General features: G+C 44.8%; 1 protein-coding gene across 8 annotated transcripts in view; it reads right to left on the bottom strand.

Moving 5' to 3' along the window:
* The window catches only part of FHOD3 (formin homology 2 domain containing 3), a 1,303,582-nt gene that overhangs the window by 1,029,129 nt on the left and 246,453 nt on the right, over nt 1–28,000 (bottom strand). The window lies entirely within an intron of this gene.

Below are 28,000 nucleotides of genomic sequence, written 5' to 3'. Positions count from 1 at the left end.
CAACTCCGGCTCATCTGTAATGGCGGAGGAGCATTGCCCCACTGTGTGGCTCAGAACCAGCAAAAGAAAAGTAAAACAATGTTCTAGCATCGTTTTATTTTTCATTTGCCAGCTCTGAGTCTTAAGTGCGCATATGTGTTTGGTTGGCCGTCTCAGGCCGGCCAAACTCACATGCGCCCTTAGGTTTCTCCAGCAGGGCTGCTTTGAGCAGCCAGGCTTGAGAAACAGTACAGACTCCCTGGTCTGAGGAAAGCGTCTTTTCAGTCTGCTGAGGCCAATCCCTGTTCTGCTCTCATAGCCTGAGAGAAGCACAGAGATCTGCGGCTCGACAACATGGCTAAAGGACATTTACATTGACAAGGCCAAGATCTCGGGCTTTGCCGAGATCTACTGGTTTTGCCAATGCTTATTCAGTGTTGATGGGGTCTTGCTGGAAGATATAGGGAGAAACAGTTGAGCTTTCAATTGAAGTAAAGATGTGGCGTAAAGGGCCAGAGCTTCCGAAAGGAGAAGTGGGGGACCAGGTTCGAATCTCGGGGGGTCTGCTGAACAGTATGTGATTCTGGGCAAATCACTTACCCTTCCCCTGCCTACGACAATGAATGCATCATTGTGTAATGTAATTGGTGAGCACTTAAAGTGTTCCAATACCATTGGCTGCTGTTTGCACTACGGCAAGATGGAGGCTGGAACAAGTGCTCCAATACCATCGGATCGGGCAAAACAAAAAAAATAAACAAGTGTTGTTTGTATTTTAACACCTTTTTAAGAAATGCATTAGTTTATGTACACGCACATGCATTTTAGTGGTATGCATGTAGATGTACTAGAGAGATGGCCTGAAAGCACAAGTACTCCTAGGGAGCAGTGGAAGGAGACGTGCTTGGTCCATGGACTGTGCGAGGGCCAAACATAAAGATAGGACATGACGCCCACATACCATGTTGCATGGCATCAAAGGAAATGAGAGCGACACTGAAGCTTGCCAGCGGTAGGAGAAGAGCAGCCTCTAAGCCCATAGAGAGAAAACAACACGTCTCTTCTTCAAGATCGCGCATGCGCTGTCTAGCCGAGATGTAAAAATTGTCGCATGGGAAATGATTTCCAACCTTCTGAACATGGATCTAAGCATTATCCCGTTTCTAAACTTGCTATATTTCTCCCTTGTGGTAAGTATTCCCGTTGATATGTGGAAATCCTTTAAAACATTGTACCTTCTGAGTGTAAACTCCACAAGTCCCTGCAATCTGACGTCAATACTACCAGCAAAAAGCAGCGGGGGGCTCGTTGGCTCTCCCTCACTGGTTCAAGGCAACAATGAGAAGGAAACTAACCTCTGTATGCTACCTCCCCTCTTCTAAACCTTAACTCCTTTCCTTTCCTTCCCCCTTTCTTCACACCCCTTCCCGCTTACAAAGGCAGTGGATAGGGGGGCAGCCTAGCAAATACATGACGGCATTGTACTTCCAACAGCACATCCAGTCTGGGAGGCCACCCTGCAACTACAAAGCGGTGATGTGTATATGGTATATGTTGTATGTTGCATAAAAACAATAAAAACTATTTTGCAATAAATTAAAAAAAAGATTGAGCGAGCTCTGTGGTCCTCACACCGCACTTTCGTATCCATGTGGGATTTCAAAGTACTGCACAACCAAGTTACACAATTTCTAAACTTCCAGTTACTTGGCAACTTAATAGGCTAATAATGAAGTTGCGTTATCCTAGGCACGGGAGGAGATTTGTGGCGACATGACATCAACCTGCTTCTACCTATGCTTCTGTCTGTTCCTTTGGAATTCGGGCCGCCCACACATACTTAACTGCCCAATATGAAAAACCCAGAAAGCATTCCCACCAACAACATCAAACTAACTCTGGCTTGAAGGAAAGAGGAACCAAACTCCAGCCTGTGTCTTTGTAACAAAATAATTCTCAGAAGTAATGCCACAGTAGAGAAGAATTTTCGTGTGATTTTTGGTGTTACTTTATCTGTTTAAAAATAAGTGACAGGGACCTTTTTTTTACGAGTCTATTGCCGGTACTGCCAAATGTCAAGGTCGCCTAATACCAAACCTGCCTAGTTTTCATTCAACCTCGGGCCTCTCTCGCCCCCCACACTTCCCGCATCTTTATTTTACTCTTGCGGGTTATTTCATCCCTGCTTTCTTCCTTTCCCTCTACTGTCCTATATTTCTCTTGTCCTTTCTTTATCACTTCTCTGCCTTTCTCTCTCTTGCTGTATCTTAAAGTCTGAGGATGAAAAGTCCTGGTCCCGAAAAAAGAGTGCCGGTGCCCGCCACCAGCATCAATCGGCAAAAATGTAGCACTGTTTTAGGTGTACTGCTACCCAAAAGTGTGCAGCTGTTTGAGCGTTTATGATGTTATTTACAAATTAAAAATGCACACATTGCAAGAACTTAGACATTCGGCTATTCATTGCCTTAGCCACAAGGGTAAAGTGCAGACAAAGCCACAAAGGCAACACAGCACAGTACTTTTACGACATAAAGAGAAAAGCAAGAAAAAGTACAGCAATACAGTTAATAAACAAGGGCAAGAAATATGCACACTTTTAAACACACTTTGTTTCACTTCCATTGGCAGAGCAAGGAAAGTTGAAAGGGGAGGATTGCCCGCACGCCCTTCTCATGCTCTGTAAGACTTCCATAGGTGGACAACCCTAGTGAAGCTGTGCTCCGGTTCCAGCTGGGTTGCAACGCTGAACGTGACAGGATGAGACTCTACTTTGTGGGTTAGGCTTTTTCTTGAGGTCCCCCATCACACTTATTCTCAAGTACTCAAACAGGAAGAGTGACTGGGTCTCTAATAACTTTATATCTGAGTGCAGTAGTTGATCTGGGTATCAACCTCTGCTGGAAGAGGGCACTCCACTGAAGGGGGAGTTGTAGAGGTAGGCGTTTACAAACTACATGTAGGTGGCTAACAGGGAATTTAGTGATGTTATTCCCGGGCGCAATAAGAGATGAATTAGCATCTCAGCTTGTGCTTCTTAAAATAAAATCAGAAAGGGGCCCAAGAGCAGTAGCCAAGGAGTTAGAAGTGTGGGCGAGTCACTAGATCCTAGTAACCAGACCTGGAGTTTTGTGGAATTAAAGCTAAACAGTTTTTTTGCATAATTGTTTCACCTTCAGCTAGGCTGTCCCTAGCTAGTCAACAATCTCTAAAACTGTGAATTACTCTTAGATGAATCCGGGCGTCATAGGTGCAGGTGCTCAGTTACTTCATCGTCAAATAAATGATTTCTCTGCTTTTCCCCCCAGCTGTATAAGGCATATATTGAGCATACAGCAACATAAAAGTGGTTACATTAGCATTTCATTTTTTAACTAAGACGAGTTATACGATTTACAACGCTCTTGTGAGATCATGTATTCAAAAGCAAGGTTCCATTCCTAGTAATGACATTTTGTGCATCCTCTTCAATTCAATTCCACAGAGAAACCTGCAAGGCAGTCACACAATCCTTGAGCATAGCTCAGGCATCTTAATTTACTCTCACTCATTACATTTTGTGTCCCCTTTCTTATCGCACCCCTAAGTGTTTGAACTAATAACTTTCCTATGGTGATGTAGCCACTTTAATATCTTCAGTTTTTCTTAAATCCCTCTTCAGTCCTCCAAGAATGGAACAAAATAACTATCAACAGTAAAATATCACGTTCATTTAATTTAGCATTCTTAGATATTTATAAGCTAAGTTATTCTTGTGTCTGCTGTATCCAGTCATCTCATTAATGGACAAATGTGTGGAATATTTACTGTTTTAGTATCAAAATATCTTTCGCCTCAGCCGCATCTGCAATATTGCCAGTAGCAAGGTTACCACTGCTACTGCGGCGTGCAACATCTCTCCACCCAATGCTCCTCAATTAGTTGAAGGAGACACTGAGATGTGGGAATCCATTTGTGTAGCACGGATGGTGGGCATATCATGGGGCAATCGCGGTCTGTGTCAACATGTCTCGCCGTATTGACATTTTATTGAAACTCCTAACGAGTCTTTTAATGCTACACTCACTGTTGGCCATGAGGTACAGTGAATATTTGCAAAGGAGCATGATGTGGTGCTCTCTAGGTCAGAGCTGCTTCCGCAAGAACCAGAAACTATGATGCCCAGAATTCCCGGCCATTGACAAACTGCTTATGTATAAAACCCTACCGCCTACCCACCCCCACTTGAGCTTGCTTTCCACAACAGGCTGCATCTGAAGTGAAGTCCCCGGAGTATCGTCCATGTCACCCTCAGACAAGGTTTGCTAAGCAGCATCTAGATGGGGTACAATATTGGGCAACCGGTTCATCTGACAATGGCTACCACTCATAATAGAATCATAGGTTTACATAAATCAGCTTTGGCATTGTGGGGGTGACGCTTCCTGCACCTCTTGCAATTAACAAGAACACCAAGGTTTTTTGATTATGCAAGGAATGTCTCTTACATACATCCTACTACTTTGAGAAGCCCATCAACATCCTGGATTGACTTTGCTGCAGAAGAAAAAGGGCAGTGTGCGGCAAAGGTATAGAATGGTGGCACAGAGAAACAGAATGGGCGGTCCAAAGCAAAGAGGAGAGTGAGGGTTCCGGGTTCTCTTCTGGGAGAGTCTGGTAACCAGCGAAGTCACTACATGACAAACACATGAAAAAAGTTCCATTGGATACTTTTCTGGGTCACACATGTCAATTTAGTTAGTTAGATAGGTATCCAAAAAGGTTTCTGTTGGGCTAGTCTTTCTCCTGAAGTACAGCTCAAGATCTATTGTATTGTAATTGTATTTATATAGTGCTTACTACCCCTGATGAGGCGGTGCAGTGCTTTCTCAGTGAGTAACACTCTACTCCCGAACTTATAAAGAATTAGTGGTGAATTAGTATAGTGAAATATGAAAGTAATTTGAGCGGTGGATATATTAGTCAGTTATTTGGATTGAGAAAGATAGTAGAGAATAGAAGAGGGAAAAGGTGTGCTTTATATAACACTTGCTACCCTTGATTAGGAATTGGAGTGCTTTGTCGTCGAGAAGCACGCTACTCTGGAACGCATAAAGGATTAGTGGTGAATTAGTGTAGTGAAAATATGAAAGTAGTTTGAATACGTTGAGTGTGGTCTCCCTTCCAAATATGTATACTATAACCAACAAGTTTAGCATTTCTTCTCTTTCGATGCTCATATTTGCTTTAGTTCCTTCAGTGCCTCTTAAAATGGTAGGGTGGTGGGTTGGCTACATAATTCCTAAAGGGCAATGATCATCCTTAAATGGGCCTCACCACACATAAGGACTAATCGCACCATGTTAATACTGTCCTCTGTCCCAACTGCACTGGTTGAGGTGGTGGTTCCCTAAGTGTGAGATCAGTGCCTTACATTACCCTTCTTTCACTAGTGGTATGACCCATCTGCAAACTCCCCACACTCTGGGCATGCTTCTGTGTGGGCTAAACCTGTTCTTTGTATGTCAGGGAGTAAGAAATGATAATGACATGTTGTACGTGTGCTGTGCTTGTGTGTGAAAGAGCTTTCAACGCTGCTACCTCTGCTGAGTACCCAAGAGGGGTTTTATACTACAGCAACCAATGCTGAGTACTGATGGGGTGTTTTACACTGCAGCTACCTGTGCTTCGACTGCTCCTTGTACTCGAGGCAAGCCAGCATCACTGCTGCACTTGCTCCACCTCTCTGTACGAAATGTGCAGTAATGCTACATATGTTGAACTATTCTGTGAACTTGAGGGAACCTTGCATTGCTGATATCATCAGCCATGCATCTTAGTGAAGCCAAGCAAAAATCATTTCCCTATAAAAAAGAGAAAATGATTGCACTCTGAGGGTTTGTTTGATTTTGCAGTCAGTTTAATTGTTTGTTGTTAGTAGCAATATGTTTTACAAGGAAAGTCTGTCTTGGCTCTATTGGTTGCCAAGGACTAGGCTGTTCATTCTTTAAACCATCGAAATGCAAGTGATGGGAGACTTTCTTTCCAGTTTGAAGGAAATATCAACATCTGAGAGGCCTTATTGCAAGTTTATTCAAGTATTGTGGAGTATATGACTTGTAATATCCCAAAACATCACCAGTTGGGTGAACACCATTTCAGTTATGTCCTGGTGGCCCTCCTATACGTGTTTTTGAGTCCTTTGCTACTATTCTCTCCATTTGGTATTGATCGACAAACAGCTTTCTATGATTTAAGTTGTGCTCCACTGAAAGCCGTTCAACTAATGAATTAGTGGGGGCGGGGGTAGGGGGGTGTGGAAGTCAACAGACGAAGGAATAGGGGATAATATATAAATAAATAAATGATATTCCATCATCTGTCGACAATCCCACCCGCCCCATCATGCATACGCGCAAGGACCGCTGCTGCTAGAATTTCAAGATTTGTTGTGTTCAGTTTACTGAGTGGACCCCAATAAAGCTTCAGTATGCCTCTTTGGAGTATAAGTTATAACATTCAATGACCAATGACTAAAGTTTTGGAAGTCATTACACAATTTCTTTAAAATGTGTGTGTGTCTGTGTGTGTGTGTGTGCTAAAATCTATGACAGTCAAATAATTTGAGTAGAGGAAATGATCTGGGAGCTGTTAGAATTATCAGGATTGTGGTTGCATTGTTTCACATACTTCTTACCCATGCAGCTTCCTAGGTACTAGGGAAAGCCACCCGAAGATGCATTTTCTCTTGATTTTGGAAAGATTTCCAATTGTTTTGGGCATATTTACCACTATTTTCTCATGATTTGTTTAGATTTTGTACTACACTGAATTCAGTGATGAAACATAGCAAACTGTATGGCTGTTATGTAAAGGTGATTATTTGTTCCCAAAGTGCTGAAATCTTCAATCATAAAAATCAGCACAGAAATTTTATAGTGGTTTCCGCCAATGTGTTTTGGGGAAGCTCACAATGTCGTCATTAAAGTAAAGAGCGAGGAAGGGAGATGTATGACTGAACAAAGAAGGCATTTACCACAAATGCCTTTACAACGTTGCTGAAATCCCAATAGTGTATTTACAGCAAAAGTCTTTACAGCAACTCTTTTTTTTACCATGAGTATGCCTTTACCATGAAAATGTGCATGGTTAAAGGCATTCATGCAAAATCACGGTTGCCAGTAGGTAGTTATAGTTAGGACATAGTTTCCATAGGAAGAGTTTTTTTGAGTTGCCAATAACTTTGGTGCTGTTTGATGAAACATTACGAAAGTTTCCAAACTGATATAACGCTCACTTCTGCTGCTATCTTGAAAGTTTCGGGGTGCTCCATCAAGTGGAGGCTAAAAACCGGGGGATGATTAAAAGCGCATTTTGCCGATGTTATTTCCCATAGGATCTTTAGACACGGCTACAGCCTGAACTGCTTTACAGATTTTCATCAAATTTGGCTGGAAGGTAGATGTTGGTCCAAGGAAGGGCCTTGTTTTGATTTGGTCTAAATCTGTTCAGTAGATTTGGAGTTATTCAAAGAAATTTCCAGTTGTATATATAGGGACGCAGTGCATCTGTGACCCCGCCCGATCTTGTGCTGAGATCTGATTGGCTGGCGACACTTCAAACAAGGAAGTGTTGGCAGCCAACTGGTGACTCGGTTAAACCGAGTCACAGGAAAAACATAAAAAATAAATAAAAGGGAGCAAGGTAGGAATACCCTGACCCCCCCCCCCATAGCCTCTTGGGGGGGGGGGGGGGGGTCCCACATGGACCCTGCAAGGCCCAAAAGCATTTTTTTTAATTCTGCAGGCATCGCACTGGATTTGCGATTCCCGAAGAAAAAGAACATTAAAAAATGAAGCACGGACTCCCACGCTATATTCATTATCAGCCCTCAGGTGGGAAAGGACCCAGGGGCATGGTCAAATTGTAATTAATTAAAGGAGGGGGCACAGGGGACACCCCTCCTAGGGTATTTATATACCCCAGGGACTGCCACCTCCCCAGAGTTTATTTTACTATAGGGGCCGCGTTGGCCCCCGGGCATAGGGGATCATCACTGGCCCACTCCAGGGCCAATTTGTAAACAACAGTGGGGGGACTCATGGACCCAATCGGGTCCTGGGAACAGCCACATCCCCAGGCCAATTTTAAACATATTCAGAGGGGCCTCATGGACCTTCTCGGGCCTCGGGTACCACCACCCCCCTGCGCTTAAATATTTGACTTTGGGGGGCCTCATGGACCCCCTGGCCCTGGGATCACCATCTCCCGGGGTGCAAAATACCAAAATGAGTGTGGCCGCAAGGCCCCCCTCATTGGCCTTCAAAGCCCCAGGGACCACCACCTTCCCAGGACGGCCCTTCTAAGTAAAAGGAGGGGGGCATGTTCCCCCCTCCTGGACATTGAAATTTGTTATGGCTTGCTGGGAGAACATCTCCCGCCAAGCCAAAGCAGACTCTGCTCTGCTTCGAGTTGCTTTTGGACAGAAGAGCTGCATGTTGAGCAGCTCCATCTGTCCACTGTCCAAAAGCAATGCCAGCTCCCGCAGGACGTGGAGAGCTGGCAGGGACCATGGGGGCCTTCAGGCTCCTCCAGCGGTCCCCAATGAAAATGACTTGGTGCCCTGGGTGGGACCAGGGCACCCTGTATGGTGGCCAGGCAGGGATAGGGTCCCCAGGGACAAAATCAGCCCAGGGAAGGCGGCCATGTTGTCTCACTACCTCTATAAAAAAATAAATAAGCTAAAGCAGGGCCCTGGGGGATGGGGTCTCTGGGCCGTAATCGGCCTAGGAAAGGGGGGCAATGCAGCCCCCTTCCCTAAAAACGGAAAAGGGTGGAAGAGGTGTGGCGCAGTGGACAGGGTGCCTGACTCCGGACCACGGGGTTCATGGTTTGATCCCCGGTGTTGGTGGCAGGTTAGCCCAGCACCATGTGACTCTGGGCGATAGCTCGCATAATCTTACCGATGGCCCCCAGCGCCTTGACACCCTCGGGTAATTGTGCGCTTTACAAATACTGGATTTCATTTTTTCAACACCTGGCAACTCGCCAGAGGCCATCACCCCCTTTCTCCACCACTCTGTAAACATGCCTCTTGGCACACTGCTGGTTGGGGGACAAAGTCCCTTTGACTGCTGAGGGTCTATGGGGGCCAACAAGACCAGCTGTTACCTCCAGTAAGTCCCACACAGTGGGATTACTGTGAGGGCTTTGGAGAACATGCCTCATTTCTCCACCACTCTGCAAACATGCTTCTGGCACTTTGCTGGTTGGGGGATGAAGTCCCCTTGCCTTCTGAGGGCCTCAGGACTAAATAGGACTTCTTCTCCCAACCAGTAGTGTGCCAGGAGGTGCGCTTGCAGAGTGGCGGAGAAAGGGGGTGTGGTCTCTGATGACCACTCACCAAAGCAGCTGTGTGGGTCTTACTCGAGGTAACAGGAGGGCTAGTTGGCCCCCAAGGACCCTCAAGAGCCAATGGGATTTCAACTAGTATTGTGCCAGGAGGCGTGTTTGTAGAGTGGTGGAGAAATGGGGCATGGCCACCGAAACATTCTCAGCAAACCCACTGTGTGGGACATGCTGGAGATAACAGGAGGAGTAGTTGGTGCCCTAGGACCCTCAATAGCCAAGGGACTTCATCCCCCTACTAGTAGAGTGCCAGGAGGCGGGTTTGCAGAATGGTGGACAAAAGGAGCGTGGCCTCCTACCAGGTCTCAGAAATGCTGCTGTGTGGAACTTACTAGAGGGAATAGGAGGGGGTAGTTGGCCCCCAAGGACGTATTTGGGGGCCAATTACCCCTCCTGTTATTACCAATGAGTCCCACACAGCTGAAGAGGTCTTCAGAAGCCACGCCCCCCTTCTCCATCACTCTGCAAACACGGCTAGTGGTGCACTACTGGTTGGGGAATGAAGTTCAGTTTACTCATGAAGGACCTTAGGGGCCAAGAAGCCCCCTGGTACCTCCTGTAAGTCCTACAGAGCGGGATTCCTGAGAGCTGGTTGGAGGTCCAGCCCATTTCTCCATCACTCTGCGAACATAACTACTAGTTAAAAAAACATAGAAATTCAATGAAAAAAACAATTGTTACAGGGACGTTATAGTTAGGCTGACATTTCACTCGTACAAAACCAGAGCAATTCACCAGTTATAGTTAGCTGAACTAACTATAACGTGAGCCCCCGCAATGCACTGTTTCTGACCTCACATATTACATCACTCATGGCATGGTCAGTGGCATCACCGATGACATCTCAAATGACATCACTGATGAAAATATCCACAGAATCTCTGACACCGTCACTTACAGTCCAAGATAACCTTTCATACACCCACTACAACTTCCAGACTGCCATTCTCAAAACCATTGACACACCCATACCAGTACTTACATACCCACTCACTGATTCATACATCTACACACACATCCACTCAATCACCCATGCAGCCACTCATAACCTAACTCACTCACTAATACAGCAAGATCTTTATCCAATCATACACCCATACAGCAACTCGCACACTGTCAGTCACCCATAGAGCTACTCTCACACCTACTCACTCACCCATAGTAAATCACACAGCCACTCATTTATTCATACAGTTACTAACACATACTTACCTATACAGTCACTGACACAAGCACACACACACTCATACAGCCACTCTCACAATCACTTACTCACATATACAGTTACTAATATACTCCAGCACTCATCTATACTGCCTTTCACACATGCAGTTACTCACCCATATACCACTGACACAGGTACTCAGTCACCGACACTACCATACACACACTCATTCACTAACACAGCCCCAGACAGACTCACTCACTAACCCTTGCAGCCACTGACTCACTCATCCATACAGGCAGTAACACACACCCTCACGCACCCACACAGACACTTATACAGGTACTTAGACAACCAATCACTTAGCCATACAGCAACTCACATACCCACTTGCACACCCATTCGGCAACTTACACACCAACTAACATACTGATACAGACATTCATGCAACCAGTCACTCACCCATATATTCACTGAGACAACTAATCACTCACTTATACAGTCAGTCATGCAACCACTAAATCATTCATGCAGGCACTCATACACTCACGTATTCACCAATACACCTTAGTATATATATTTGACAGTCATAAACTGTTTAAAAACAGTCATAGTCACTGGATGACGTCATCAGTGATTTAATTTGAGATGTCATCAGTGATGTCACTGACTATGTCATGAGTGATGTAATATGTGAGAATGTATCTTTTTTTAATGAGTGAAATGTCAGCCTAACTATAACGTCTCAGTGACCTTTGTTTTTTTCAGTCAATTTCCAAGGTTTTTTATATTCAATTTTCTAACTATAACGTCCCTGTAACCTTAGTTTTTTCAGTGAATATATATATTCTGTGTGCCCATCACCAGGATAAACTGAGAGGTATATGGAGTGTACATTAGGAGTGGGCACGGGAAGGACAGGAATCTAGAGACCACAGGTGGGCTGGACAGCAACTAAATTCTACCTTCAGAGCAGGGAAGAAGTTTGCAGGAATGCTTGCCTTGGCCCAGCATGGACTGGCCAGTGGATGGCAGACCAGTATGCAGTTCTCATGTCTGGGGTATAGTGACTTAGGAAGACCTAGAAGAGGAGTTGTTAGACTTTAGTGGCACCAAAACTAGGCAGTGTTGTACTTTAATATCCCATGCAATAAAATATGCTCAGTGTGGTCTGCACAGCCCGCCTGAGCTAGCAAAGCGATATTTCACAGCACTGCAAAACAGCAAATATTCTTGTTTCCTGCTGGCTCACATGATGCCACTGTATAACGCAAGCCCCTTTAGTCCAAGTCCTCTGTAAAGAGTCTCATTTCTCAGCACTGGCAAACACCGGCTCAGATTAAGCTTAACAAAATCTTAAATCAGTAATTAATGAGGTGCCATGTTCAGCCGGACTGGTTTATGTTTTTTTTTTATTCTGAGATCAAAATGGTGGGGAAGGCAGCAAACACAATTTGCAGGAATTAAGATCAGGTCTACGTACACCAGAATAAGGAAGCACACAGATACATCAAAGTGAAACATGTGGGACATTAGTCAGCTTAAAAAATCTAAATCTCGAAATCTGATATTAAAGACAATCTATGAAAGTCTCTGATTTGCTGGATCAAGTTTTTTGGCTTCTTCTGAACTTAAAGTTGTCAATTGGGCTTAACCTAAGATCTGTCCTTTACTTTCTGAACTTTTTTCTGCTGCGTGTTTGTGTTGGTTAAGGATGCTGCTTCGCATGAGCTGTTGCACATTGCAATGGGTTTGGGGTTTTACACACTGAATACAGAACAGGAGTAATATTACTTTTGTGGTTATTTCTTATCCTAAGCACAGCGTTGTTGTTTTGTTGCGTGCTTCTTGTTATGTGCGATTCAGGGAACAATTGTTACGTGAAGTGTGTCCTCTGTTAGTTTCTGTTCCACAATACTGGGCTGCGGTGTCCAAGCAACCAGGATGTTCGACAGACATTTTGATCTTGGAGTTGGCTACACTTTAGACAAAAAAACAGTGGTTCCTGTGGACACTTAATGATTAATATTACAATATATATATAAGCACACTCGCAGTTAAATAGGGGTATAGAAATGTCAGAGAAAGAAGGACATGTCACACAGAGTGTGTAGAAAAACAAGCTGTTTTATATATGAAAATTCACATTTGTTATAAATTTCAGTGCCGAGTGACCCAAGTGAAAAAAGGTGAAACCTATGAGTATTGTTTGAAACATTAGTGATATAAAAATAAGGTTTCAATGTTGGTACAGAAACGACCATTCAATGGATACACAATAAATGTTAGCATCCTCCTAGTATAATAGTAGGGACTGGGAAATGGTTTGCTTCAAGTTGTCGACGACGTTTCGACCCAGCTAACAATGTGGGGTCTCATCAGGACCTATCAAGGTAGGGACACCTGTGGATGACTGACAGTGTGGTGAACACCTGTGGGAGTGAGGATTGGTCAAGGAAACTCACATAGGGATAGGCCGGGCACCTATGGAGGGGGAGGTACCGGCAGTCAATGGTATTTGATGTAGCCAGGGTTAAAATCCTATATCCAGAAGACGGTGTTGCGTGTTTGGACAAAGCCACGGATAAATGGGGAGCCTTGAATTACTGCAGTAAATATCAGTCCGTTTCTTTAGTGAATCCAGTGTGGAAAAATCCAATATGAGATGCAGAGTCAATCTGCTGCGGAAAATATTCACGCCTGTGACTCCCAGGAGAACTGCTCTTGTCTGTCTCTGCTTGATTAATGGCAAGCGTGCCTCATGTTTACCGCAGTAATTCAAGGCTCCCCATTTATCCTTGGCTTTGTCCAAACATGCGACACCGTCTTCTGGATATAGGATTTTAACGCTGACTACATCAAACACCATTGCCTGCCAGTACCCGCCCCTCCCTGCATAGGTGCCCGGCCGGGCCCTATGTGAGTATCCTTGACTATCCCTCACTCCCACAGGTGTTCACCACACTAACTGTCAGTCATCCACAGGTGTCCCTACATTGATAGGCCCTGATGAGACCCCACATTGTTAGCTGGGTCGAAACTTTGTCAACAACTTGAAGCAAACCAACTCCCAGTCCCAACTATTATACTAGGAGGCTGCTAACATGTATTGTGTTTCCATTAAATGGTTGTTTCTGTAACAACATTGATACCTTGTTTTATAACACAAAAGTCACAAACGATACTCATAGGTTTCACCTTTTTTCACTTGGGACACTCAGCACTGAAAATGTATAACAAATGTGAATTTTCATATATAAACAGCCTGTTTCTCCACACACTCTGTGTTACATGTCCTTCTTTCACTGACATTTCTATACTGCCATTAATTGTAATTGTGCTTGTATATATATATGGTAATATTAATCATTAAGTGCCCACAGGAACCACAGTTTTTTTGTCTAAATTGTAAGTAACCTGGTTCCATGTAGGGTGTCCCGTGTGTTTTCTTACAGGAGGAGTTGGCTACACTGACCGGGGAAATGAGAAGCATATTATTTATGTTGCTTTAAACAGTTGAAAGTGTGTTGGTGGCATGTGCGTGCTTTTGTCAATAGCAGGGCACAAGTCGTAAAAAAAGAAGTGGGGGGGATGCTGTCACCGGACATCACAGCAGGAAGTGACGTCACGAAAGGTGCCGAGCTCCTCGTCCCCGGAAGGCCAAAGAGTGAGGTCCAGCTGTTTGGCAGGGGGGACGGCATCCCCCCGGTAAAATAAGTGGGGGGACGCCGTCCACCCGTGCGGTACCCCGACTCGAGCCCTGGTCAAAAGGCTGGTGACATTTATTTCTGCTAACTGCCGAAGTGACATTTGAAGTTATCCACATCAGACATCGACCATGGTATGCAACATGGCTAGCGCCGGCTCTTGTCATAGGGGGCGTGGCGAGGCAGATTTTATTAACACTTACGTGCTCTTTAGTTTTAGTGATCTTTAATGCTACTGGACATATTTTTGGGCACGTTATGTTGGAGAAGGCTCGGGCACTCTTTCGCGGTCGGATCTGCAGGTCCCAACTTCCCAGTTATTGCAAACGTGCCTCTCGCTGTTGTGTATACCCTGAGCTTTGTTTTATAATGCACAGAGTAGGTATGCAACCGTTTCTGCTCTTATCCCCTGTGCTTCTCCGCCTCCCATTTTATGAAGGGTTATCTGTGCTCGTGCATGCCTTTAGCTGTACCTATGGACACACTATGGAACAACGTTAAGTCGCTGCTGCTAGGGCTCTAGCTATGCGTGTGGTATGTGCAAAAAGAGCCCGGGGGCAGGCCTAGAATCATAAATCACATTCACTTTTATTCCACCCATGGTTGGACGGGCCTACAGGGCAATTTGGCAGTACCAGAAGGGCTAGGCTGACAGGTCAGTGGCCCTGTGTTATGGGTGCCCGTGGGCCTGTTTTATGGTCTGCTGGGACTGTTTTTACAGTCGATTTCCCTGAAATCACCACAACTCAGCCTGGAGGAAGCACAAATGCGTGCAGTTTAAAATAGCTTCAAAACACCAACAACCCTTGTCTTTACAAGCTTAAACCTGCTCCTCATTGCAAACGAGAAACACTTTTTTTTGACACACCCGATTCGTTAACAGTACCACTTTTTTTGCTACCTGATTCGCTAATGGGGCCCTTTTTATTTGGATCCCGGGCCTATTTTCTATCCTCGTCCGACCTGTAAGATGTGATTTTGTTCAATACTTGAAGTAAGGAAGTCCCATCAAAATGCAAGCTTGAACCTCTTAAACATATATCGATTTTCAGGGGTGCCTTGAAAACCTGGAACTGCAGGACCTCGTGGTGGGCTCATGCCATAGTTTCTACCGAATTTCTCTTTCACACCCGGCAGTTTGGCAGTATCCTTGGTATACTTGTGCTATTTAAGACACGTTTTCTAATTCGATGCCATGCACTTTGTGGGGCACTTGCATCCATTCCATGCTAAGAGCCTAACTGCACTGCTTCAAGCTTCTGATCTCCAGGTAACTAGTGCATGCAACCCACAGGAAGAAACCTAAACTACCCTGGCCCACTTCTAATGCCTGCCAAGCCAGTAAATACTCAAAATAGCTTTACTGCTAGTCTATTGGTACTTCTTTGTTGGAGGAAACCAAAATACAACAGTCTAATCACATTAAAGCAACGCACCTAAAAAGGTGACACTGACAATGGATAGCATTTGCAGCTGGATGCATCAAACAAAAATCCGCTCGCAAAGGGGCAGATTCTCAGAATCTGCCCCTTTGCGACCGGTATTTTTGCATTTGGGATGCATCATCCCAAAAGCAAAAATCGCAAATGGAGAAATCGCTAATTTGCGATTATTTGCATTTAAGGAATCTCAAATTGAGATTCCTTAAATGCAATGCATGAAAGTTTTAAAAATAGCGAATTTGCTAATAGGGCACACAAATTACCATGAAGTACAACTTCATGGCAATTTGCAAAAACGTTGAAAAATGCACTAAAGCGCATTTTTCAAAGGTTCATGTTGCGCACACACATGCCCTAAGGGCATGTGTGTGCGCAACATATGTGCACAGATCAATTTCAGGGGTGCAACAGGGTGTCCTTTGGACACCCCTGCACCCTTGAAATCGCAATCTCAATTTACGATTCGCTAATTGCAATTCGCAAATTGAGATTGTCTTCCCGTTCATTCCTATGGGCCTCAAGGCCCATAGGAATGAATGGGGAGGTATTCCTTAATTGCGAGTTCCAATTTACGAGTCGCAATTAACGAATTCCAAGAAATCGCTATTTTTTTGTGATTTCTTGATGCATTCCATTTTGCTATTCCTTAATAGCGAACCGGTATTTTTCGCTATTAAGGAATCGCAAAATGGGTTGTTGATGCATCTGGGGGTTGGTCTCCAGGCATGATATTGTCACAACAGTTGTTAAAATTAACTTGGAAGAAACAGGCGTTACAAAGAATCATGCCCATTATCGATACGTTGTAAACAGTTTTCAAAGTATGAAACGAAACGGAGGCAAACAACAAAGCAAAGATACACTTTCTGTCAAAATCTAAACCTTTGTGTAAATAGTTAGTGCCAGAGTGATGTTCCGGTTGCCCTGGTCTGGTCATTGTGTATTTTGACTCACTCCCACTCTGATGATTAGCGCGACTGAGCCCTTTTAACCCCTTCTACGCTCATGACGAGCTCAGCTCGTCATGGGCGTAACCTGCGCTACGCGGATGACGAGCTGAGCTCGCCACGTAACGCGGGTTTTTTTAAATCGCAGCGCGCAGCGGGAAAACCGCTAGCGCGCATGCGGTTAAAAGGAATAGATTAAATAATTAGTATAATAAGTATCGTTTCTCTCCACCTTACAAAGCAGTGGAAAAGAAAAGAACGAGGGTCCTTGGAAGGGGCTGCAGCCTACAAACTGTTTGCTATAAAAAGCAAATCCTAGTGTTTTCATAATCGCTGACATTGTTTATCTTTTCCAATCTAACAGGAAGTAAGGTTTTCACCCAATATAAATATACCATGAGTATTTTAATTTAACAAAACTACAGGGTCACTTAGGTTGTCAATGACAATTCCAAAACATGTTTTTCATTGAAGCAAATTTACTGCTCAATCAAGAGGGGATTCATTGTTGCACACAAATTTGGCACCTACAATGTTGGAGAGTGCATCAACAAATATAATGTTCTCATAAATGTTGACTCACAGATTCCCAGGATCATGGCTTACATGGGAAAGGTCAGCACATCACACGACTTGTTTTTGGCAGGCAGGCTTTGTGCAGGAACAAGGTCCAATTTCGCCTGATTTTTCACGCAGTTTATTACATCCATACCAGTGCTTGGCAAGAACTTTGGTGGTGAACACACATGTTTTAGTCAAGGCTGAACATTATTTTTCTACTCTGGGTATTTTGTGAGATTCAAAACATGCTCTGCCTGTAGAAATCAACAGTTTACTAGTAAATTGATTTGTGCTGTAATCTGCATCCACGAAATTCAAGTGTGGCTTTTCTACTACAGTAACCTTTGTAGTAATAGTCTTAAATAAGTTGTATTGTCCACTGCTTGGCATACTAACGACAGTAGGGCATGAATTATCGTTAATTGCCCATCAGTATATTGGAATCAAGTACTGATACTAATCAGCCAATTAGAATGCTGGTGTTATGGATGTTTTGTTTTGTTCAAGCCCATAAACAGTGGGGTAGGCAATCGACTGTGGTTGACATCAATTGCAGTTAACGCCCTCAGCAGAGGGCAATAAGGCTTATTCACATTTATGGAAATGTGTTGTACCTGATTAGACTTTTAAGCGTAGTCTTTATGTGTTAATAAATATCTTACTTTCGACTCCAAAGAGAAAATACTTATGATGCAGATCAAAGTTTCTTTGATGACATTATGAATTATTTCAATGTATTTGTACACTTTGGAAGTAAGGAGGGGGGGGGGGGGAAAGAAGGCAGGAAGGGCGAATTAAAGGAATGGAAAAGTAAATGAAGAAAAGAGAAAAGAAAAGCAGATTTTAAACCCTCTCTTTGGGGGAGGAGGACAGATTTGGTGAACGGATGTATTTGTGATGGCTCGCCTGTGATACTCTACGGGAGCATAATTGTGAGCAGTGACCGGCCTTGGTTTTCAGATATTGCAATGGCCACTGGCTTGCACCACAGTTGTCAGACACCATAGAAGTATTGGCTCAGAAACACTTGAACCTTTCTACTTGTGCCATGGGCGGCAGTTAAACAAAGAATATTGTTCCAGTGCAAGATGTAAAAGAACTAGTAGGTCCCAAACCACTAAGGACCCATTACAGGTGAACCAGGAATACTGATACAGGACACATTGAGGAGCAGAATTTGGGTCTCCTACCCCTACGGACTCGAACAACCCTTGGGGACTACATCCCCATGTGCCAGGAGGCACAGCTGCAAACAGCAGACCAAGGGGGCAGGGCCTCCTGCATCACGCTACAAGCGTCTCAGCAAACCCGCAGTGCGGAACCCACCTGGGCCACGCCCGGACAAAACCTGGGACAAGGGCGAATCCATCCTGAGCCCATCAGCAACAGGAAGAGGCAGGGCAGGGACAACCCCCCCCCCACCCCACCCCCCCCAACCCCCCCCCCACACTGTTTTTTTTTCACAGGGCATTTGAAGTAAGTTTGAACCAGCAATTTATCTTTGACTGTCTTTTGGCTGTACCCTGGGCGTAAGAAGGCTGTATTTATTCTGATTATTGGACAGAAAATGTTAAGACGCAATTCCACTTGTATGGGCTGGACATCCTATACACATCTATTCGACCAAGTCAGCCTTGTTGTGACTCTGGAGAGAATTGAGAGCTTTCGGTTTTAGTACCATCTTTTGGTTTGTCAGTAAATGTCAAATGTGTGTGCTAAGAGGAACGCGTGCCGTTGTTTTTGTTGTTTAGATTACGGGGAATCTCCCCGAGCATCTTGCCTCCCCAACGGTGTTCTCTCGTGCCTCTTCTCCAAAGTCAAGCAAGACAAGAAATATGGGCAACAGGAAAGTAGAGTCTACTAATGTGAGGGATTAGGGTCCCAGGACAAATAACATGCACTCACAGAAGACATTTATAAAGTAGAGGAGCAACTTGCACAAACCCAACAGGCTTTGGGTGTCTCCCTGTTTCTGGCAGGCCACACTTCTGAAGGTCCAGGTGTTGTTACACAGGCCTAGTGTCAGTTCCCTGTCATAAGTCCTCTCCATCCTGACCCAGCGAATCGGTCCAACCTCTCCCCAGCTGACCAATCAGTCGGTCGTGGCTCTCGAAATTCAATTAATCACCAAGGGGCTGATGGTGAGGCCAAGAAATAGTAGAGGGACATCCTCATTAGATCACAGTCCAATAAATTGAAAGGGGAAAAGGGATAATCTGCCAGTAATATGTGAAAGATGCATTTCTCAGGAATCTCTTCTAAAGTAGGAAAGCAATATTATTGGGCTTTTAGACACCCTTGTACAGGAAGTTTTTTTAACTGAAAGGACTGGTGGACTTCCTTGGCAAAGAGGTTGGGTTATTGCCTGCTCAGATGGAACCCTGCAATTTCAAAGGTTACCCCTTGGTGACCTCTTCTTCTGCCCCCTACTTCACCCTCTAGCGAAACTAGCGAGGTTGTTGCTAATTCACCGCCAATATCATCCCAGGGGGAGGAACCTAGTTCAGGAGCCATCAGTAATATCGACCCCAAGACCCCCGGAGCTACCTCTCCCTCTCCATTAGGTGTCCTCTTAGATGGTAAGGGGGCCATTTCTTTCTAAACGTCCAAGTAAGACATCTGGAATCCAGCAGATGTTGAAACAATGTTCAAACTTCAGCCAGAACCCACCTGCCCCCTGCTCCCAATGAGGTGGTTATCCAACTCCACCATTGTGCACACCCTATGTATTAGTGTGGCTAATGTACCTCCATTAAAATTGGCTCAACCAGTCTCACAGCCAAGCTACGAACAAGGTGGTCCACTCAGGGGCGGCTCTAGGCTCATGGTGGCCCAGGGCAGGGAGCGTAGGTAGGGGGCCCCCGGAAGAGGGGTCCGGGCGGGGTGGAGCGCGGAGGCCAGTGAAGAGGGTGGGTGGGGGGGGGGGGGTGGGGGGGGTCAGGGTGTTTGGAAGTGGAACAATGCCGGAGGCCACCAAAACTCTGCCAGGGGCCGCCACGCAAATATGTATCCATCCTCAGAGGATTATTATATTAAGGATATATATTGGCGTGGTGGCCCCTGGGGTTTGGTGGCCCTGTGCAGGTGCACAGCTTGCACATGCCTAAGGCCGCCCCTGGTCCACTGGCTAGCAGGGAGATTTCCCAATCTTCCTTACTAGCAGCTAGTTGATTAAATAATTATGATTAGGTGAACAGGTTGGATTGGCAATAGTCCCAAAGCTCTGGATAGAGACTGCATCGTAGTCAACTTGGCCAATTCCTTGAGAGTGGGTTCTATTTTGAAGGAATGTTCACCCCTCCCTTTCTCTACTGCTGCAATCTCTGTGCATCCCCTTGGCTTTTTCTATAAACCACCCAGGGATGAGGGAGGGGCTAGTATTAAGGAAATACATTTTCCGAGGACGGTGTCAAGCTCTAATTCATTGCAGAGCCATACCATCCGCTTGTGCATTTATCTGAAGCACTAAGTGGGCTGAATGAGCAAGATTGACTGGGATCTGATACGGTTGACACTACTGCCAGCCAGTGCGAATGATATAGCAGGACCTCTAGTGCTGAAAGTCCTCAGCTGGAATATAGCGGGGGTCCAGGGTAAATCTACAGGAGACGTGAGACACCAAAGGGGAATTCTGTCTAGAAGGATATGTGTCCTTTAGTATAACGGGCATTTCCATCCCCAAGTGGCCTAGCTAGAGGGGGCCTAGTTACAATTGTGAATTTAGGTCTGGTTTGCAACCTCAAAATGATTCCCACCAATTCCCCCCACTTTTTAGCAGTTTTATTGAACTTTGACCATCATTCAACTATTTTTTGCATTAACATGTATAATCCTATTCATGAGAAAGAGGACTCAGAAACTTTGGAGGAAGGGGGCAGGTTTTTAGATGCTTTCTTTCTTTCTCCTCACAGAGAACAGATTGAAATGATTGTGTTTGGGGACTTTTATTTACATCCGTGCAGGGGTTGCTTCCTAATCCCAAGGACACAGAGGGTCTCCATGTTGAACAGGTTCCTGTCAAGCATTCTCCCCAAGCGAATATACTAAATGACCTGGCTGCTATTTTGAACTTATTTAACCTTCTTTCTGTATGAGCATTTAAGCAGCCGAATGGTGTTCCCACTTTTAAGGGCCATGGAGTGGGGACCATTATTGATTATATCTTTGTAACTAGGGGTCTTTTTTCTTATTTGTCAAATAATTCCCTGGAATGGAAACCAAACACAAACCAAAAACTCCCGATCTCTGTGTTTGCATGGGAGTCCTGGAGATTAAGCTATCTATACAAAACTTTATTCACCCCCAAAGGTAGAGGGTGTAGGATCACATGAGGAGTTGTTATCCCAGGGACATGCAATGCTAATATGTCGTTGTCATGCCAGGAGTTTAGAATTTGCCTTGATGATGAGGTCTCAGATATTCACAATCTTAAAGGCTTTGACTCTATTTAAGAGTAAAATAAATAGATTCTAACTCAGGGTTAGCAGGCCCATCCAAGCCATGCAGGTGGTTTGATAAAAATTGCATTGATATCACTCAAAAGTACCTTACAAGATAGGGATGAGGTTAAAAGGTGTAGATCAGCCTATAAAGCAGCTTAAGAACAAGTTGTGGGCTGAGCTGGTAGTGGCTAGCAAATTAAAGGAAAGCAACAAGTTTTGGGGGATCCTGAATCTCTTCTCTTAAAGGAAGATCGGCTGTCAGTTCAGGGGGTCTCTGTTCCTGCTCAGGTCTGGGTAAACCATTCCTCAGCCCTCTACGGCTGTGTGGGATCCAAGTCTCTGCCCCACCATATCAACAACATTGATATACTTACTATCCACTAGTGAGGCGTTAAAGAGGCAATTTCATCTTTACCCCTGTGTAAGTCCCTGGTGCTAATGGGTCCCGGGCGACTTGTTAAAATTGCTAGTTGATCTCTTGGTCCCTGTTTTAAGTCTTCACATAATGGTGGCAATCAGAGGCATCCATCAAGAGGCCTGAAAGCGGTCAGTAATAGGCCCTATATTCAAAAAAGAAGACAGGGCGGACCCCACATGTTGTAGGCCAATTTCCCTGGTCGAAGTCGAAGTGAAGATTATAAGGAAAGTTATTTTGGAGAGACTTACTGCCTGGGCTAATGAGAAGGGAATCCTCTCCGACCTGCAATATGGGTTTAGACCCAGGAGAGGTACAATCGAGCAGAACTTAAATTTGCATCTCTTGACATCTAAATGCACCAAGGCTGAAGGGGGTTCTGTCCACTTGGCTTTTATGGACCTCAGCTCAGCTTTTGACTGCGTAAACAGAGATAAGCTCTGGACTGAGCTGGGGTCCTTGGGGTGGACCAGGCACTTTTTTCTTTTATGAGAGACCTACACAGTGGCCTAATAGGGGTGGTTAGATACAGACTTGACAGGAAATCCTCCCAGTGCTTTGAGCTAATAAACGGCGTCCACAGCGGCTGGATTCTTACATTTTGTTAATTGATCATGTATATAAATCGGCTGGAGGAGGTGCTCATTGACATCGGTACCAATGTCCCCAGAGTTGGTGGAAGAGCAATTCTAGTACTTTTATGTGCAGATGATGTGGTTTAAATTGCTCTTACTGCTAGGAGCCTTCAATTACTCTTAGACACATTTACGGATTTTATGATTAGCTTGGACTTATCCACAAATGTTAGAAAGTCACATTTCATGGTGGTAGGCCCCAAGAATACAAAATCTTACAATCTCTCAGTATAGGGTCAGGTTTTAAATAGAGTGGAAAATGTCTCTAATCTGGGTGTTACTCAATTTGGGTCGCAGTTGAAAACCTCTACTCATGAAAAATGGATGGGCCTCTACAAAGAGCCATCTTGGGGCTATATGACTTGTGCCAGATGCATTGGCCATGAGCCCCCCCCCCCAACTCTTATTAGATGTATACAAGGCTAAATACGTCCTGATGACCACCTTTGGCTGTGAAATCTGGGGGTATGTATCTACTGTGTCCAGGTGATTGAAAATACATTTTTGAGAAACCTATTGGCTGTTGGCCAGGTAACTCCCATCTAAATTATTTACGAAGAACTGGGCATGTCCTACATTACAAATTTAATTTGTGTTTGTCTGCTTTTACTGTGGTTTTATGTATTGCATAAGGAGAATTTACATTTTAACCCCATGGCTGCTCAGCATATTCCCCTGCTGTGCTGAGAAATCTGAAATCCCACACAAGATGACGAGCTGGGCTCGTCATGAGCGTGTGAGGAGGCTACTTCATGACGAGCCCAGCTCGTCATGAGTGTGGAAGGGGTTAATAGGCTCATACTCCAGGATTGTTGGTTTTTAGACAATGCAGCCCAAATCCCATGGCTACAATATGTTAAGAAATCTCGTCATGAATTAAGGTGACCAGGTCTATTTACCAACCCTATGGACATAGTGAAAAGTGATCTTGCGTGGGTCAAACAGACTTTCTCCCAGAGGGTGGCAGCCGAACTGGAGAATTCTGCTTTAACAAAGCAGACCATAGCCAAGTATGTCCTGGTCAAATCTCACAGTGGGATAGAGCCCTATCTCCTCCTGAACATGTCTGATAGGCAACATTGCTTACTGACATTTTTTAGCCTGGACATTTTTCACCAGCTCTAGTTTCTGAAGGGGGTTTGGTACAATGACGTAACGAAAATTAAGGGGGCCTCCCTGCAAGGTTTGTAGAGGGGCCCCCTCCGGGCTCGATTAGGAGCTCTCCAGACAGAGTGTAGTGCCGAGGGGGCCCCCTGGAGCTTCGGACCCCCCCACACCGCGTGGGCTGCGGGGGCCTGTGTTACGCCCCTAGTTTGGTATTAACCATCCAACTTACCTGTTTGCAGCTGTGACACAATCTCGATTTGTGACACCATGCATGTAGTACTTGTTTGCCCAAACTACCAGCTGCTTCAAGACCGAGCCGCGCCGGTTCTGTGGGCTTAGGTGCAGAGGTAACTTCCTCGCGCCTCCAAGATTATTAGTTGATAGCGCTGGTCCCACCCAAGCATTCTGTGGGGCCTTTCTACAGCTACTGAGGGGCGGATTGCAACACAGGAACTCTTCCTGTTCCGGTCTCTGACCCTTCAGGTTGTATCTGCTATACTCCTCAGCCCAACCAGGGCTCTTTTCTAGTTGATGAGCACTATTTAGGTCCTGACGAATTGCCATGATGGCATGAAACATGTTGACCTGATCACTAATGAGGGTTGAACGGGTCTCCCACCCATAGTTTGGTTGAGTCCCCATACCCCTCTCATTTTAACAAGGTAGTTAGCTACATGAATAAAGTGACCAGAGTAGACTACACTAACCTTTTTTAATACACCTCACCTCACGCTCACTACTTTATCATTTGGGCCCCTCACACTCACTCATTCAAACGGCCAGGAACAAAAGATCTCCGCAAAAGTGTAGCACTAAGTGCTACCCGTCAGGCATTGCAGCGCCGGCTTGACGTAGGAGCAGGAAGCCGATGATGACACGAGACAATTGGCTGGTGATATGACAGCAGTCGTTAAACCAGCCTGTTGTGTGAGGCATCCCTAGTTCCGATAAGGGACACCTGCCCCTGACTTTCACATACAACTACACTCGGAGAGAGGAAGGATTACCATTCTCCTATATTAATATCACTCCCTAGGGGAACTTTGTGCATCCTTTTTGAATAGTGTAGTACTTGTTTGCCCAAAGTTTTCCAACCTCCACACAAGTATATCAGTCCTCTTCTGATTTTTGAACATTTCAGACAAATTAGACCCACATATCTCTTCTTACAACTGCTGGTGACACCTAAATTATGTTTTTTTTTGTTTTTCGTTTTCTTAACTGTGTCCTGTCTGTAAATTATTAAGTATCGGAATTTCAGGATTTAGCTCTGCTAGGATAATGATGGCAATTTTAGTTTTTATTCTATCATTAGCTATCCGTTTTTATGTTTTATTGTAAGTTTCTTACATTTTAATTCAATGTTGTTTTTAACTGATGCATGATTATTGTGATATATTTTTGGCACTTAACGAGATGTACACTTTAATGATTTTATCAAAAATCGAACATTGTTTAATGAACAGATGCAGTATTCCTACACCTAAAATATTAGCAATACTATGTAAAACAGTATTCAAATTCTACCCCCCCCCCTTTGTATTGGTGCTTAAAATATCAGAATGTGTGGAAGCAACATGCAAATCAAACTATTTCTAAGTTAAATTATGCGTAAGTATCATCTGTGAGTACCTAGATCTGATAAACACATTACATTAAATGACCAGTCATCTGCTCCCGCGAATCAGCAGTGGGGTGGGGAGAGGGGAGGAAACAGGGGGAGAAGGGAGAGAAAATTCAAATAAAAAAAGTAACCTACCTTATCCTCTTCCTGTCTCCTATTGGAGCAGGAAGAAGAATATGGTCCCCTAAGCCCATCACAACGCTGCAATAAGTACCTTGGCTCCCCAGAGTCAATCACAACCCTGCAATGCAGTGTTGTGATTGGTCTGAGCATCGTGGTTCGGCGCTCAGATGGGGAATGGAAGCCTGGGCATGTTCTCCACCCAAGCTGCTTTACAGCCTGGGTGAAGAACATGCAAAGTGCGCATGAATGTTTGGTCAGACACAGATCACCGGGCAAACATTCATATGCAAATTGGAGGGAGCCACCACTCCTCCCTCCTGCGCAGCCTAGCCCCGCCCCACAAAACTCTCCCAGCACAGAAAAATAAAAAGATCTTAACATCTTGTAATTATCATTTTATTTTCCCCTTTTTGCCCTGCTGAAAAAAGGCAGTGGGGCGACCCTCCTGTAAAGGACTGCAAGGAATGAGCATACGAAAGGCCGCAGGTTGAAGTGGTAGACAGGGAAATGACCCAGTAAACAGAAGATATCACAACAAGCAATGTCGTAGAAAGGGTATCTCCCCAAACCATGCCTTGAAGATTGGTTATGAAACCTCACAACAACCTATGTTTAGGTGAAGGGGTGGTGAGTGCGGCATTATTACGCGACAAGACACTTTCATTATTAAGGCTCAGAGCAAGACCATGTTTGTTACAAAGCCCATAAATATGAATGTGTGAGGAAAAAGAATGGGTATTCTCGAGTGTAAAGGGTGACAGAGGACTATTTTTAAATAAAGTTTTGAGTTGGCTACACACCATTTACAAAGCGCTTCGACGCCTCGTCAGGGGTAGTAAGCGCTATTCAAATGCAATTACAATGCAATACAATATGGTGGAGACGGAACTCCGAGCCCCTCGTTTAAGGGGCCGTGAAAGGCACCTTTCTTCTATAAAGTGGCACTGGAGGAATTACTAACTGATGTGTGCAGTATCTTTACTATACATCTGTACACTAACCTCTCCGAAATCACGGTAGAGAAGTGTTCAGCAAAACCTGTTAGTAAAAAAATAAACACTCATCTCTCAGGAATCAGCATAGGGATGCCTTCATTCGATAACAACATAAACATAATGCGAAAGACATTGCACAATTAAAATGAATCTTTCAAAGCATTTGCTGATTGTAAAAAATATTTAATTAATGACATATGGCGTTCTTTTATTACATTGGATAATAACCTTCTTTCCTGTGGCTTAGACAAGCATGACACACGGAAGCCGTTGCTAATTCTACCTGCATTTTTAAGATTTGCCTGCGTTATGCCACATCCCATGCAAGACCTTTACGTTAAAAACTGGTAGCAATTTTTGCTTAAATATTTTTATATGACAATGGCTCGTTGAGGCAAAGACACCAAAGCACCCCACTTGAGCTTGTTTCCGATTTGCAACCGCCACTCCGTTAGACAGATTGTTTCCATGACAGCATGTTCGTTAACAACACCTAAAGGTGTCACTGAGAACGTCCCAGGGAAGGACGGTGGGGAACAAGACAGAACAAGTGAAGTATTTCAGTCAGTCATTTCGTTCTGCGAATGCAGCTAGTTACCTTTCTGGCCAATGGAACACCTGCGTTTTGAGTAAGGGAAAGTAGTTTCGTCGCCGACAAGTGCTTTTTAACTCTGGCTTGAATTTGGAGCCTTGGGCTGCCGGGCCGGGCTACTCTTAACGTTATCCTCTCAGAAGAACTAGAAAGGTCAGGGTCAAGCCGCTCAGGGATCACGTGGGTGGTTTCTCAGAAGGAAGATTCCTGGGGGTCTGATTAGCTCAAGATCAAGGGCATTGGCTGTGACTGTACTCACAGCTGTGCAGGGATCACTGACATTCTGACTGTACAACTAGGGTGATCAACCTTCCGTAATTTGGATCTCACGTCCGTTCTTTTGTTATGTTATGTTAGGGTTATTTATAAAAGCACATGGCTGCCCCAGGAACAGGGCGTCCCAGCGCTAGGGGACAGGTGACCAGAGGAGATGAGGCTAGATGGAGGAGAAAAGCCAAGTTTTAATCAGGTTCCTGAATGCCCAATGGTCGTGGGTGCTGCGGGCAGCCGGTGGGATAGAGTTCCATAGAGCAGGGGCCTAAGCTTTGAAGGAGCGACCCCCAGCTCTACACCAGTGGACACGTGAGGCACACAGCAGATGGTGATCAGCAGAGCGCAATGCTCGCAATGGAACATAAGGGGTGCATAGTCCCTGCAAGATTTGGGGGCCCTGGCCATGTACAATCTTATGTGTGGTGCAGAGGGTTTTAAACCGGACTCTCTGTTTGATTGGCAGCCAATGGAGGCGGTGAAGGAGATTGGAGGTGTGGCAATTCCTAGGTAGGGCAAACAAAATACGTGCAGCTGCAATCTGTACTTGTTGGAGTCTTGCAGTGACTGTTTTATGTACGCCGAGCTGAAGACCATTGCAGTAGTCAAGGC

This window comes from Lissotriton helveticus, chromosome 4_1, assembly GCF_964261635.1.
Source record: "Lissotriton helveticus chromosome 4_1, aLisHel1.1, whole genome shotgun sequence".
Classification (NCBI taxonomy): Eukaryota; Metazoa; Chordata; class Amphibia; order Caudata; family Salamandridae; genus Lissotriton; species Lissotriton helveticus.
This window is presented reverse-complemented; position numbering and strand designations above follow the sequence as displayed.